Source organism: Protopterus annectens, chromosome 12.part0 (assembly GCF_019279795.1).
Source record: "Protopterus annectens isolate FY-2018-M chromosome 12.part0, PAN1.0, whole genome shotgun sequence".
NCBI classification, from domain to species: Eukaryota; Metazoa; Chordata; order Ceratodontiformes; family Protopteridae; genus Protopterus; species Protopterus annectens.
The window spans coordinates 590,296,221-590,312,547 of record NC_056746.1 but is presented as its reverse complement, the minus strand read 5'-3'; the positions used below and the strand labels follow the sequence as shown (position 1 = coordinate 590,312,547).

The window sequence follows — 16,327 nt, the reverse complement described above, 5'->3', positions numbered from 1 at the left end:
CATAGTATCACAACACAATTTAACACATACTTTACTAATTCTGTACTATCACGTTTTGCAAATAATACCTTTACTCCTCTAACCATCCCATCTGCACCCAATGATGAAACTGATACCTTCACCTTTAAACCTATCCAAACCAATACTATAAAAGAATTGCTCAGCAAACTTAAGCTGACAACTTACCTAAAGAATATCTTAAACTAGCAGCTAATGCCATCTCCTATCCTGTCTCCATTTTGATTAACTGCTCAGTCTCTGAAAAATACATTCTATCAATTTGGAAAATATCATACATCATCCCAGCTCACAAGGGAGGGAATAATACAGTACTCTCCAATTATAGACCTATAGCAATTTTATCTGCCCTAGCCAAAATATTAGAAAAATGCATATACACCCACCTCATGAACTACCTCTTATCAAATTCCTATCTAATACTCAGCACAGTTTCCACCCTAATTATAGTACCACTGCTGCCCTTTTGAGTTTTACTAATGTAATTAACCAATGCAGAAGTGAAGGCAAACTTGTGTCATCTATCTTCCTAGATCTATCCAAAGCATTTGATACCATTTCCCACCAGAAACTCCTCATCAAACCCTCTGATCTAAATCTCAGTCACTCTTCTCTTGCATGGTTCCAAAATTACCTAACTGGTTGACAACAAGCTGTTAAATGGTAACAAAATGTCTCATCTCTTTTCCCTGTCACAATGTGGGTCCCCCAAAGTGCAATTCTAGGTCCACTACTCTTCAGTATTTTTACCAATAAACATCACACTGCAACCCATCTTGCTCTATTGTTCAGTATGCAGAAGACTCAACAATCATCTGCACTGCTCCCAGCATACAACAACTTAAAGATATGACACAACAGTCTCTCTCTGCTGGAGCACTGGTCTCAAATGCATATTTGATTCTTAATCCAAGCAAAACCAAATGTATGCTCTTTCAATCCACTAAATCCTCAGATTTTCCATCTTCATTTCATATCTACTCTTCTAACAATACCATAATTTCTGCTGTGTCCCAAATGAAACTGCTAGCTGTTCTAACTGACAATAATCTGAAATTTGATAAATATCTGTCTCAAAGTATCAAAAAGACACATGTAAAACTAGGAACACTTTTTAGAACCAAACTATTTCTCACTAATACTACAAGGCAAGCAATTGCTAGAAACCATCTACTCTCTACATTCCTATGTGTCTCCCCTATTTTTACCAATCTAAAGAAAACTGATTTAACAGAATTAGAAGCATGCTACAATAAAACAGCAAAATTTGCTACAAATTCCCCACATACATCCCACCACTGCATGGCACTGCAACAACTGAACTGGTTTAAATTACCCCATGACCTAACTTATACCCAGCTTATCACTGCTCAGAGACTGATATACCAACCAGATAAAGTCCCTGCTCTCCAAAATTTACTCAAACCTTACATTAATAATCGGGTCCTATGTTCTTCTAATAAATCATTATTACAAATATCCAAATCCAGCAATAGTGCTGGGGACTCAGTTTACTCATACCATATTGCCAAAATCTGGATCACTATTCCTCAATCTATCTTAACTATGGTATATCCTGCTCCCTTCAGAAAAACTACTTAAGAATCATGTGTTCAACAGCTGGCATTGCTCATGCTCGACCCCTGGCTAACCTCATACTTTTACATGTCTATTACTCTCCACCCACACCCTACCATACTAATGTCTATCTTATGAAACTAATCAATTTACTTTTTCTTCCCTTATTCATTCCATTTCATTCACACTGTTACCCTTCACTCTAACGTGTATACCTACCTTAATCCTGCTCTCTCCAAACCTAACTCTAAACTCTCTCCAGCTATTCTGTTAACTAGACTTGCTCCTGCCCTGTTCTGCTTCCCTTTACCCACTCGCTCATTCCCCTTTCCGTCCATCTAGTTCCCTCCCTAGTCCTAGTCCCTTGTAATGTCTCTAGTCTCCTCTCCTGTCCCTGCTCTATATGACCTGCTGCTGCACTCAACTGTTAGAGAATATTGACCAGTGTATGTATAAATGTGTGTTCTACCACTTTGTTAAATTCTTGTACCTTGTGTAGAATTTATGTTGCTTTGCATTAGTTATTGTAACTTTGTAATTCCTCATACATTGCAATTAAGTAGTTGTTTGCTGATTGTATCTGGAGCTTTTCTCCTGGGCTTCTGCTGAAAATGGGCTCATACCCAGTCAGACTTTCCTGGTAAATAAATGTCAAATAAATAAATAAAAAAATAACTTTCTGTAGAATGCTTGCAGGAATGTAGAATAAAGAAAGTGCCCTTAGCTTAGAAGAAAATGATCTAAGGGAAGGGTGTCTTGATTTAATAGAGATGGATAGACATATTAAGATCACTGAAAGAAATAAGACTACAAAAAGTCATTAAGACCCAAAATGTTAAAAGTTTGACAAAACAAATGAACACAATAATCAAGACTGTCCATAGAAATTCATGCAACATAACAGAAGTAAATAGGATCTATTGCAGTGCAGCTAAATTAATAACAGATAAACTCTTACTGCAAAAATACATGGTAGTAAGGGAAGGGAGGAGGAAAAAGTAAATGCCATTATGGAGCTATCGAATAGAGAAAACTACAAAGCAATTAAGACAAGACGTGTCACTGTTTGAAGAGTGCAGAAGAGGAAACAGATCAACAAAAATACTCAGAAAGACAGATGTGATAAAGGCAACATACAGTATCAGAACAGACCAGGATTTATCTTATACTGTTGAAAACAATAAACTAAAGATATCAGCACAGGCAGAAAAACCGAGAGGATATGCAGATAAATATCAAGGAAAAGTACAAAATAAGCAATTTATTGATGAATCAAAAAAGTTTTATAGAGAATTGGGAAGCAAAGCAAAAGGAATAGAAACACCACCAAAAAGAAGAAATAGACACATTTTGGAGAACTGTCTATGAAGATCCTGTGGAACATAACACAGATGCTGAATGGATAGAAGAAGTAAAAGAATAAGATGTTCAAATGTGTAGGATATGAAAAGTGATAAGGTATTGACCAGTGAAACTGAAACAAAATTAAGAAAAGCTCCTAAATGGAAAACCCCAAACCCAGATGCAGTACCTAACTTCTGGCTAAAAGTATTAACATCTTTAGATGAAGATTTAGCCAAGAGTAAGAACTATTTCTTTGTGCACACTGAATGGACGCCAACCTGGTTAACAACAGTAAAAACAATACTGTTCCTTAAGAGTAAACCTGCAAGCTATCCTAAAAACTATAGGCCAATAACTTGCCTTCTGATGTATAAACTATACATCGGAACTGATGCCAACATAGTTTATAGTCATTTAGAAGAAAACTCAGTCATGGCAATAGAACAAAAGGGTAACAAAAGCAAGTCATATGGAAGAAAGGATCATTTGTTGTTAAATAAAGTCATAATGGAGAATTATAAAAATGGGAGGAATTGAAGTATGGCATGGGTAGACTGCAAAAAAAGCATTTGGCAGCATCCCACATTCATGGATAAAAGAGTGCTGAAAAATGTATAAGATACACACTACATTGGTTGATTACATTACAGTGATCATGGAATAGTGGCAAACTACTTTACAGCTAAGCCGTGATAGAGGACAAATTATTATCCCAGGGATAACAATTCAAAGGGGAATATTCCAAGGTCACTTTTTGTCACTGCTGCTATTTTGTCTTGCCCTTAACCCATTAAGTTGTCTACATAACAGATTAGGTCATGGCTACAATTTGGCTCCCAGAAAACAACAAAGTGTAAGACTTATCTTCTTTTTGTGGATGATTTAAAACTGTATAGTTCTTCAGATGAATAACTGAAAGCACAACTGCAAGTGGTCAAAACTTTCTCATATATATATATATATATATATATATATATATATATATATATATAATATAAGAATGTCATTTGGTCTTAATGTACAAAATCAACATTTAAAACAGGAAAGCTGCAGCACCAAGAAAATATCGATCTGGGACGGGAACGTGATATAAAGGAACTTGAGCAAGAGGGGGTGTATACATATTTGGGAATTTTTGAAAGATCAACAATAAAACATGGACAAATGTAAATACAACTTAGTAAATAATATTTCAGAAGACTAAAATTAATACTGAAAACAGCCCTGACATCTAGGTACAAAATCCAAACTATAAACTAATTTGCTTTTCCTGTTCTAACTTACAATTTTGGAGTGACTGACTGGCCCCAAAAGGTAATGGATCAGTTGGACAGGAAAACAAGAACAATTCTTCATGCTTATCAAATGATTTATAAAACTCAGTGCATACCAAGATTACATATTCCCCATTCTGAAAGATGTATGGACCTCCTTGAAATTGATTACATATACAGATCTGCAGTCATAAGACTGCATGCATATCTGCTAACCTCACAACATCCAAACATATTGGTGTCAAGTGGGAATGGAAATCAGACCAGAGGTAGATAAAAATCAGGCAGCCACTGGATGAGCCAGAAAAACAAAAGAAAGAATATAAGGTGAAGGATCAGACGAGAAGGCAAGAAATGAAAAAATGCATAATTATAGTTGCAAGTACAGAAAACTCATGGAACAACATCATGTCAATCAGGATCTAACGCAGAAGTGGTTAAGGACAGATGAATTTAAGTCAAAAGACGAAGGGTTAGTATTAGCAGCCCAGGATAGTGAACTACGTACGCATTAGTTTACGAAGTCCTTTGCACATGTTGGAGAAACAAACAAACATAAAACAGAATTGGAAACGGTCGCACATCTTGTTGCTGGGTATGATACACTAATGGGAGACAGCCTGTATATGGAAAGGCATAATAATGTGGCATTGGGGATTGTGCAAGAATTATAATAGTGACGTTGCTGAAACGCATTGGAAATATGAGCCACAAAAGCATTATAGAAAATGATGAAGTTTTTATCATATGGGATCACCCATTACCAACAGTTCAAAAAATAGATGCAAGTAAACCAGATGTAGTAGTTCATGAAAAGAAGACAAAAGCAGCATTGCTCATTGAAATTGCTACATCCAGTGATTAGAGTGTCTTACATACAGAAAGACACAAAGTCATAAAATACCAGGATTTGCAGGCAGAAAAGAGGGCAATGTGGGAGAAAGATACCCAGACAGATTCAATAGTAGTAGGAGCAACGGGTCTCATAAAAAATAATTTACAGTTATGTTTAGATATGTTATCAATACATGTAACTCCATATGAAATGCAGAAGGAGTCAATTCTGAGTACATTACGGATGCTGAGAAGACCAATTTTGGCTAACATCAACAACTGAAACAATACTAATTTCATGAACATTAATCATACTTTGACTTAAGGAAGGGGTCCATTTCCATCATTGTATTAGAAAACCAAAAGACTTGGAGGAATTAAACCTTTAGGGACGTATGTCTCATGTCATTAACACCCCCATGGAGTATGACAGAATCCTACCGCTACTTGTGGTTCAATGTCCAGAGTGCATGTGTGATCTGGCGGATCCTTGCTCCTGATAGGCAACTGACAATGACTGCTTCCTTGTTCAGCCTGGTGAAGGGGGTATCAATGTATCTCAAAACAGAGTCTCCAGTAACCAATATACTGGATTGTGTGGCAGTTTGCCTTAAGGACTTAGAGGTGAGACATTATAAGATGTGGTTGTATGTGTCCTGGGAAGTGATGTCTTTATAGAGTGTTTGGGAGGTTGTTGAGAGCAGTGTATTGGAGGTCTGTGAGGTTTGGGTGGATTGCATTTAAGAGCCTCAGCATCGGTGAGTTTATGTGTCTGACCCATAGTAGGTATAGTCAGTGTGTTACTGGCAACCTGTTTAGAGATATCAATGTCTGTATGGGAAATTATTGCGTCCAAAGACAGTGTAATTACATCTCTCACATACTTTGTCAGTCTGCTTAAGAATAGGATGGTTGCCAGTAAGCATGAAACAACTGCAATATTACATACATACACACATACGTACAAATATTTCAAGCATGGACATTGCCCTAATAGCTTGCCAATATACCAAAACACTTGTTTCCATAATATGTATCCAGGCTGTTCTTAAAAATATCTAAACTAGTACTTCCTTTAATGTAATTTGGTAGTCTCTTCCATGCATTACTTGCTCTCTCAGACAACGAGTTAGTACACTTCTCATTCCTATAGAATCTTTTACATAGATTATATGATGATTCTCTACTACTTTTTGAATAACCCCAAACATTCCCAGAGGTATTTGTCTCTAAATGCCCTATATACCTGAATAAGACCTCCTCTTAGATATCTTTAAGAGATGCTGCACAAGTTCTGATATTTTAGTCTTTCATAATAACTTAAATTTCACATCCATAGGTGCCCTTGCTATATTTCTACTGTACTCTTTCCGGTTTACTCATGCTTGTTTTCTTATAAGGTTTCCATATGGTTATTTGTCATACTCAGGTTGTCTAATGTAACTAACAAACAATTACTTCATCATTTCTGACTTCCTAGACTTTATACATTTTTTTATACAACCTATAATTCTATAGCTATCATTAACCAATTGGTTGAAATGATTAGAAATACTCAAAGCTGGATCTGCCCATATACCCAGATCCTTAAATGAATCACTGTGTGCTGTATTAAATACTGTCTTTCAGTTTATGTCTCCCAAATCTCATATGTTAGTTTTTGATGTATTTATCAGCATATTATTCTCCTGTGCCCAAATGGTCAATTTAGTCAAGTTATTTTGCAGACATGCCATATTTGTAATACATGTAATCAGTTTACCCAATTTCAGGTCATCAGCATATAGACTGTAGAACACCTCAGATGAAAAAGATACAATCTAAACAACTAAGGGCCTAGGATGGAGCCCTGTGGAACACATTGACTGTAGCAGGAAAAAAGAACACAAATGTAGTGACAAACCAACTCCTGCAGTGCCAAAAACAGAGGGCTGAACACCTTGACTGTAACCAAGGATTTCACCTGTCCAGATGCTGTATGATACTTGCCATGTCCTATTTGTAAGCCATGCAGCTATCTGTCTTATCAAGAGTACATCGATACCTAGTTCTAATTTATTGATCAGTGCTTTGTGTATGACCCTGTCAAATGCTGAAGTTAAATCTATATAAATTACATCACAGCACAAATTTTCATTCATAGCTGTTATTATATTGTTATAGAGCATCATATTACAGGTGGCAATAGATCTTTTTCATCATATGCATGCTGATATATGGTTTCAAGTTCCAACCTATCCAATTCTGACAATAACGTATCCAATATTACCTTCTCCATTGTCTCAAGATGCTCATTTCCACCAGCCTAGCTACAGACACAGTAGGAAAGTGCACATCCATGGCTGTGGATTTTCTTTTTTGTGATCTATGAGGAGTGGTGCAATTGGGGTTTAACGTTGTTTAGCTGGGAGGAGAGGTCTAGGATTTATCTTAAAACAGCAGTCTTGTGGTAATGCTTCTCAGCAGGCAAACTAACTGCTTGACACTCAGTTAGATACTTGAGAAAATAGCAGAGAAAGTTTTATAAGGAAAACTACAACTCCAGGTGTCTGCAAACCACTGCTGCACAGCACAGGTTATAGGAGATAACTTAGGAATCTAAACAGTAAAATACAGTACAATATTAGAGGGCTCAGATCTTGCAGCTATTCTTAGTTCTCTCACTGCTGTGAGCTATACTACAAAACTAAGGTCCTAGATCAAATAAAATGCAAGCAGAAAAATGCAATAGACTTGTAATAAATGAGGTTCAGATCTTGCAGCAATTCACAATTCTCTCACTATTGTTTTACTACAAGACCAAAGCCCCCAACAGGTCAAACGCAAACAATAAAAAGCAGTAGAAATTAAATAAATAAAGCTCAGATCCTGCAGCAACTCACAATTCTCCCACTACTGCGTGGTACTACAAGACTAAGGTCCCAGATTAAGTTAAAAATGCAAACAGTTGACTTAACTAAACAAGAAAAATGCAGAAAAGAACAATACACAATTCAAATTAACACACTGAATATTGCAGAGTGCACTAGATGAAATGGGTTATATGAAACAGACTAACTTGAGCTTTAACAGTCTATTTATGTTCTTGAATTGGGTATATCTTATAGAATCAAAACATTTTTCTTCTTTGTATGTAATCTGATTAAGATCAAATTCCACCAGAATGGGGATGTACTTTGTTTTATATTATGAGATTTCAGTTTAAGAGTCACTTCCACACCACTGAATAGTAAATTTTCCAAGGATAAAAAATAGTTTTAGTGATTTGATAGTTTATTAAATAATAGCTATATGTAATCATACTATTAAGTGATGTGTCATTCTTTAATACAAAACTAATAGAGTTGTTTTCCAAGGTACAAAGATGTGAATCAATAACCAGGTTATAATCAGAGTTGGAATATCACTAGCAACTAGATGCAATAAACTGTTGCCTCTTGTCTTTCCTAGGACTGATTGGTAACATTCATGAACAGAGAGAGAAAATGTCAATAAAGTCTTTGGCAAAAGTGGTGGTGTCAGCAGTATATCTAAACCAATCAATATCTGCATAGTTGAAATCTCAAGTCAGTATAATATATTTTCTTCCTTCTTTCTTCATACTTTGTGCACTCACAGCAAGAGGTTCTCCTGTTCGATTCTCGGCTTGGCTTGGGAGTGCTTTCTGTGTAGAGTCTGCATGTCCTCCCTGCGGTTGGGTAGCGTTCGAAAGATATGCGTGCGTAAATGAGCCTGCCTTCATTGAAGGTTGGGCATCGAGCTGGCACCTCAGCATTTCGTAAAAGTCTACTGCCAATCATTAGCAGACCGGAGTTCCGCTGTGGCGACCCCTTACTGGGAAAAGCCAAAAGACAAACAACAACAACAACTTTGTGCACTCCCAGTGCCTCTGTCCATTGCCAGGTTTACCAGTTCCTCCTCCTCCACCCCAGAACGGAGTTGGCCAAATCAGCATGTGTTGTCTTTTGCAGAGTCCTGTCATAGCCCATTTCCCTAGGTGGATTAGGGGGAGCAATAATCAACCAGCCTAAACTGTATAGTATTTCTTGTACCTGTACCTAAGAAATTTGTTTTTAGCCACTGCATGTTTTGTGTATATTTAAGTAAAATCTTAATTTTCATGACTGCGCAGCTAAAACATCTTCCATTTCTACACTCCCCATACCATTTTAAATTTTCAGGCTTGTCTGCTACTATTGCCCTTTAACACAGGCAAATGAATGGTATACCTTTAGCACTGTACAAAGATGACTAAAACTACATCTGTCTAAATTATTGATTCTAAAAGCACTGCATCTAAATATGCTCAATACTCAAGTACATTATTTTCTGTTTAGACCATATTTTTTCATTCATTTATCATACAGGAAAATAATTAATATAAGATTTTATTGGGAAATTATATTTTGAGAGGTATGTACAAACAGCTGCAACCTAGAAAGCAAAACATGAGAGGTCATAATTATTCATATGCTGCCAGAACTACAATTTTCTATCAGAAAGTATTATGAGAGACTATTCATTGTTTTAGCTTTGAATTTAATGTTTAAAATTGCTCTTGTTCATGCTTGTTTTCAAAGATAGCAGGGGGTACATACCTACAGTTGAAATTTGGATATTTTATCTGTTTTTAATGTTTAGACGCTGAACGTATTACATATTCTACTTTATTACGGATATCAGCATTGTTTTTCTTTTTTTTCTTTTGCTGGAGTGTTTGATCACATCTTTGGAAAAGTGAGAGAACACTTCACGCCGCGTATAGGACTGTGGCTTGTTCTTTGGCTTTTTTTGTTGCTTTCTGCAACCAACCCTGTTCTGTTGCTGATTACGTTGGACTTCTGCAGACCCTGTGTTTATGAGAACTGCTGATGTGGCTTTGCTGGGGATGCCTTCTGAAGTTATTTTGTGATGTCTTAAGATGTGTATTGGAGGTCATCTTAAGATGTGTTGGAGGTTGCTATAAGGGATGTTTCACCAATTTAGGACTTGTTTTTGCCATCATGTTACCACTGGAGCATTTTTGCATGTCATTAGTAACATCACTTATTTTAACCATTTGTTCTCTGACTTACTGCTTAGTGCCATTGTCTAGGATGGATTTGAAAGCTCTTTACATCAATTATTGTTTGGACTACACAGCATCCTCTGTTGTTATGTTATGGGTTTTGAGAACATTGGCGTATCAATAGGAGACTGTGTATACTTTAAATGGATTAATCTTGCAGCCTTAAGTTGGTATTAATATAACTTATCTGTTTTTTTAATTTGATTCTGTATCAGTGCTGGTACTTTACTCAGACACCTTATACATTTTTGTTATAATAAGTATTTTGGTCATTGTTCTATTAATACTGCCTCATTTTGAATTATGTCTAAGAGCATAGGAAATAAGCACTATAATAAATATGAAGTTGACGTTTTCTTTTACTTGCTTGTTCTGCTTTTGTTGTGTCTCAACAGTGATTTCTTTAACAGAGTGTGGGATGTGATTGTTTTAATGTTTAATTCAGAATGAGCATGTAACTGGATCATTGACGAGTAAATTTGTTACAAGTTATGCAGTTTTTTGCTTCAGTCATTTATCTTTCCTTCAAATGTTGTTTTGCTGCTTTGCTTTCACTACTAAAGCAACACAACAAATTTTATGAAGTAAGTAAAACAGCATAATAAGACTGCAATTTGATATATTTTTTTATTATGCAGAAAGCACCTGCCATGTATTACTGATCTACTGAGATATCATGAAAAATGAAAATCTGCTATAGTATAGCTTCTCACACCCCCAGTCAAGAAAAATCATAGCAAAAAAGAATAGTGTAGCCAGAAATACATTATGTCCCACCCATTTGACCATCTTAAATATCTCATTGTACTAGAAAATTCTTAAAACACAAGATTGTGTTGAGGAACTGATATAGTCCCCTTTTTCTGTTGAGTAACACTGCTCACATATTCCCTTTTGATGGCTGTTGTGAATATTTTAGCTACATCTGCACATGTAATGTCTGTATGTTATGCTAACATGTATACGCACCTTATGTTTAGAAACCTGCACTGGACATCCCTATGTTCTGAGTCATACATATTTAATTAATATCAGTCCACTACACAGAACCTGGGGCACTTCATGCATTTTGATCAGTACTTGCTAAGCATTTTGTTGTCACTGAAAAGATATTTTACACTGTTGTCTAGTAGACTTAAGATGTAATAACCAACTGCCAGAATGTTTGGGAAGGGCAAGTACATCTTACAATTTCTTCCACTACCATTATTTTTTTTAATTACACAGACCCAGCTTAGTAAGTGCCACAGTCAAGAGTATCCCAGATCTAAAATATCAAGCAAAGTCAACAGCAATTGTTCTGGGAGAGTTGTTGTTGTCTTTCGGCTTTTCCCGGTTAGGGGTCGCCACAGCGGAACTCCGGTCTGCTAATGATTGGCAGTAGATTTTCATGAATGCCGAGGTGCCAGCTTGATGTTCAACCTTCAGCGAAGGCACGCCCATTTACGCATGTCTTTCGAACGCCCACCCAACCGCTGGGAGGACATGCAGGCTCCACACAGAAGGCACTCCCTGCACTTCAGCCGAGAATCGAACGGGAGAACCTCTTGCTGTGAGGCAACAATGCTACCGCTGTACCACCACAGAGAGTACAACTTTTAAAGTAGTATACAGGTAAGCTGCACAAATCTGTACTTGAACTGTATGTGACGTTCAAGGCTGTCACTAATTATGCTTCAGAATGCTTTAATTTCTCTTTTAAAATGCGAGTTTTTTAGACAAAGACAAAAAAAAATCATAAAACAATATCATACATGCAGATCTTTTCTTTAAAGAACGCTACCTGAGTCCAGCTGCTGTTACTCTGTCCACCTTCCAAACAAATGTTATCGATGTTTCACAGGTAGTTATTAGGCATGCAGTCCAGAAGACCATTAGGGAAACTAGGCAAATTCTCAATTGCCCCAAAGCACTATCTAGTTAAGTGACCTACTCATGATCACAGAGTAAGGAAATAAAGGCTAAGGGCATCGAACCTTGAACCACAGGCTTGTTAAAAGCGCATATCCTTAATCCTCTAAACATTATCCTTGATTTACAGCTTTGTTTCTGATTATTGTAAGATTTCAAGATAAGGCCCTGCTTGAATAACTCTGGAGAGAAGTGCAAAATACAGAAAGAAAACTGTCATAATATCTTATGAACAAGGTTAGAAATGCAAGCTATTAACATGTATGAAATGTCCTGGACCCCTCAGTCAGTCAGCCAGACATATAAAAGCATAAGAATAGGGCAAAAGCATGTAAACGTGACATGCTTGTAAGGTCCTGGTTACTCTGCTCAGCTTCAGCCTAGATAAAAGCATCCTTCATTACTTTTATAGGATGGTAAACCTTTTCACACAATTAACCTAAACTAGTTAGTAATCATTTTTAGCAGTACCTTTGAGTTCACATGACTCTATTTTAAAATACTTTTAAATGAAAAGAAAAGATAAAAAAAGATTACAAACTAAAATGTCCATACCTGTATCTCAATGTTCTTTTGTTTTCCTCAGCAATGCTTTAATTAACTTTGCCGTCCTACAGGAGGATTCAATGTGTAAAGTAAACTGGTTCCTAAAAGGTGGTTGGTTGCCTGTGGCAGAAAATATACATTGGCTGCACAGTTTGCATATATTTTCATTTGCAGCATTAAGATTCAAATCAGTAATTCTGCCATGCAAGTCTCTGTTGACACACTGATGGCAGTATTATGTGGTATTTTTGTGTTTGTCAACTAATGGTTTATCTAGTATTTTCAGTCCAGAAACAAAATCAATGACTTGGGACTGAAATGTGGTATGTCATTGTTTAAAACACTTAAAATATAGACAGGCTGTCACATTACATATTAACAGACTTATCCACCAAGTACTCAGTAACGACAGCATACACTGTCTATATCAGGGATACAGATATTTTCACAAAACAAAAGTACTCAAATAAGAGAGCTTTGAAAATTTTACTTTCCCTTACAGAACTTTTGTGCATATCAGAGAAATAAATAGATTTTAGCCAAAACCCCAATATTTCTCTTTCCTCTCTGTGTGGCAGCCTCAGAGCTTAAGGTGTATACATTGTATACATGTGTGTGTTTGGGTGGGGGGTTGTTTCCTGCAAAACCATTTACTCCATTTAGACGTCAACAATTCTGTGCTCAATATGTTGTGATTTTGGGACATCCCAGACCCAATACATCATCTGGTACAATTATTTCATATTCAAATTCTTAAAAAAAAAAAAAGCCTGGCATCATCTACTCTCTCTTTTTTGAATGGGCACACTATGGGATTCATACACTCACCTCACAGCAAGACGTTGTCCCGTTCGATTCTCAGCTAGAGCATCTTCTGTGGAGACATGCGTGAATGGGCGTACTTTCGTTGAAGGTTGTGCATTAGGGCCGGCAACTCAGCACGTAAAAATCAACTGCCAATCATTAGCGGACCGGAGTTCCACTGTGGCGACCCCTAATCGGGAAAAGACAAAAGACAAAACAACATTCTCACCTTTTCCCCTAGTAATCAGTGTGCTTTACTGTGACCTGACAGACATTCTCAGTTTAAAACTTAATTTTAATCTTTTGGGAAGTCTTTAGTTTTATTGGTTATTTTTATGACTGTCAAGACAAATTATTTCATTGTAAATTTCTAGATGACAGAGACGTACAGATACAGTTTTCCTTCAAAGTTCCGCAATAATTATTATAACAACAATGCTTCTAACATACACTAAGACATGCATCCTTCACAGCAAACAAAAAGTATTTTACAGGACCAGAATTTTTCTCTATAAAAGTGATTACATTTATCTTAAAAGCGGTAACCTGCACTAATTAATGCAAAGCTCCAGATACATTTAAAAGTTTTTGTGACTTTACTTTTGTCCATGATAAGTTTTCACACATCACAGCCTCCCATCTGACATATTACTACAATGATGTCAGTAATATTGTGATTCCTTGGTCAGTGATACTTCTTCTTTCGGCTGCTCCCATTAGGAGTCACCACAGAGGATCAACTGTTTCCATTTCTTCCTGTCCTCTGCATCTTGCTCTGTCACACCAACCACCTGCATGTCCTCTCTCACCACATCCATAAACCTTATCTTAGGCCTTCCTCTTTTCCTGTTACCTGGCAGCTTCATCCTTAGCATCTTTTTCCCAATATACTCTGCATCCCTCCTCAGCACATGTCCAAACCAATGTAATTTTGCCTCTCTGGCTTTGTCTCCAAACCTTCCAACCTGGGCTGACCCTCTAATATACTTATTCCTAATCCTGTCCACCCTTGTCACACCCAGTGCAAATCTTAACATCTTTAACTCTGCCACGTCCAGCTCTGACTCCTGACTTTTTGTCAATGACACTGTCTCCAACCCATATAACATAGCTGGTCTCATTACCCTCTTGTAGACCTTCCCTTTCACTCTTACTGGTACTCATCTGTCACAAATCATTCCCGACACTCTTCTCCACCCACTCCATCCTGCCTGTACTCTCTTCTTCACCTCTCTTCCACACTCACCATTACTCTGAACTGTTGATCCCAGGTACTTAAACTCATCCACCTTTGCCACCTCTACTCCCTGCATCCTCACCATTCCTCTATCCTCCCTCTCATTCACACACATATATTCTGTCTTAATCCTGCTGACCTTCATTCCTCTTCTCTCGTAGACGTGTCCAACCTGCGGCCCGTGGGCTGCATGCGGCCCTCAGAGCTCTTCCATGCGGCCCTCAACCTCTAACTGCAACATTGATGTACACATGCCCCAAAACACTTTTTTTGTTTTGTGTTTTTCACTCCCATGACCTGTAACACTAATGTCGGTGTGTGCATGCACCAAAGCACCCTTCTAGTTTTGTTTTTGAGCCAAAAAGGGTCAGTGTGTTTACACCATTATTTTGCGCCGAAAAATCAGTGTGTGTGTGTTCTCGCTGAAGAGGGACTCACGTATGGATTTGCCGCTGTTTCCTTTGAAAGGGACAGCAGTTACCTGCGTTAATAGGTAAGTATGGAGTGAGTGAGCGCATGCATGAAAGCAGAATTGTGTGCGTGAAAGTAGAAGAAGAGTGTGTGTGTGTGTGTGTGTGTGTGTGTGTGTGTGTGTGTGTGTGTGTGTGTGTGTGTGTGTGTGTGTATGTGTGCATGACAGAGAGAGATGCATGCACAAAGAGGCTAACAATGATCAGTCTACCTAATGAACACAAACAAGTTAGCTCGCAAATATATCATACATTAAGAGTACACTTTCATTAAATTGCGGCTTTCCTGACAGGGAGAGTGTTGTATTGAACATGAACTCATACCTCTTAACTGCATGGATTTTCAAAGAATGTCTGGATTTTTGCCTCATCTTCCAATTTGTGTCTTTTGCTTAGGAAATAAAAGTAGTCATCCAAGGTAATGCAGTTCCAGGGAGTAAGAATGAGACAGCAGCCTAGGGTTAGTGGGTCAGTAGTGGACTGACTATGTGGGACTGTAGCATATAAAGTTGTATTGTTTTTTCAGACAAACAAAAAAGCACCTAGTACTGTTTTTTCATTGGTGGGTTCTAAGCAGTGGTAGATTGGACAACAGTAAGCATTGCTTTGGCAGATAATCAATACTGGCAAATCAAGTGGGCACAATGTCATTTTTTAAATGTTGAGGATTTTAGTGTGTATGTGTGTGCTTATGTGTTGGGAGTGCTGCAACAATAGATGATTATTAAAGACAGAGACTTACGGACTGTGGAGAATATGTTTCTTTGTTTCAAAATCTAATACTTGGGTACGCATGCCAGAAGTAGATTTTTTAAGACATAGCTTCTTGCCATTTACAGTGGATGGATATTTACATTTAATGGACAATGCTAGCAGTATTATCATGGGCCTGTGGGGTTCTGAAGGATGCCAAGTCTACCACTGCCAATGTCTTGTAAAGTGACCTGGAAATGGATATTGGGATGTTACTGAAAAAATATAGTAAGTGGGCTTAGAAATATAGTTTAATTAAACAAAGTGTGCTTTCAATTTACAGGCCATAATTTAATTTATTTCAGGTAGTCCAGATACTGGTAGATTGTATTAGACTTAATTAGGGAGAGCTGTCATTCTGGGGAAACAAGCAGCCCTAGTTTCAGTGAAACCTCTGTGGTTGCTTGCAGGTAGGAAGTTGCAGTATGTTGATGCAATGTGTTTTATTTATTATTTTTAATGCATTTGTCATTTCAAAGAATGGTTTTCT

General features: G+C 37.3%; 1 protein-coding gene across 2 annotated transcripts in view; it reads right to left on the bottom strand.

The window, feature by feature from the left end:
• GNG13 (G protein subunit gamma 13) overlaps window positions 1-16,327 on the bottom strand; it is a 285,318-nt gene that overhangs the window by 181,761 nt on the left and 87,230 nt on the right. Inside the window, exon 1 of one of the 2 annotated variants that reach the window (XM_044089727.1) lies at window positions 12,583-12,673. The exons of the other annotated variant lie outside the window; for it this stretch is intronic. The gene's annotated coding sequence lies outside the window, so the exon portion shown is untranslated. Of the gene's footprint in view, window positions 1-12,582; window positions 12,674-16,327 lie in introns of those variants that run through there. 2 annotated transcript variants of the gene reach the window in all.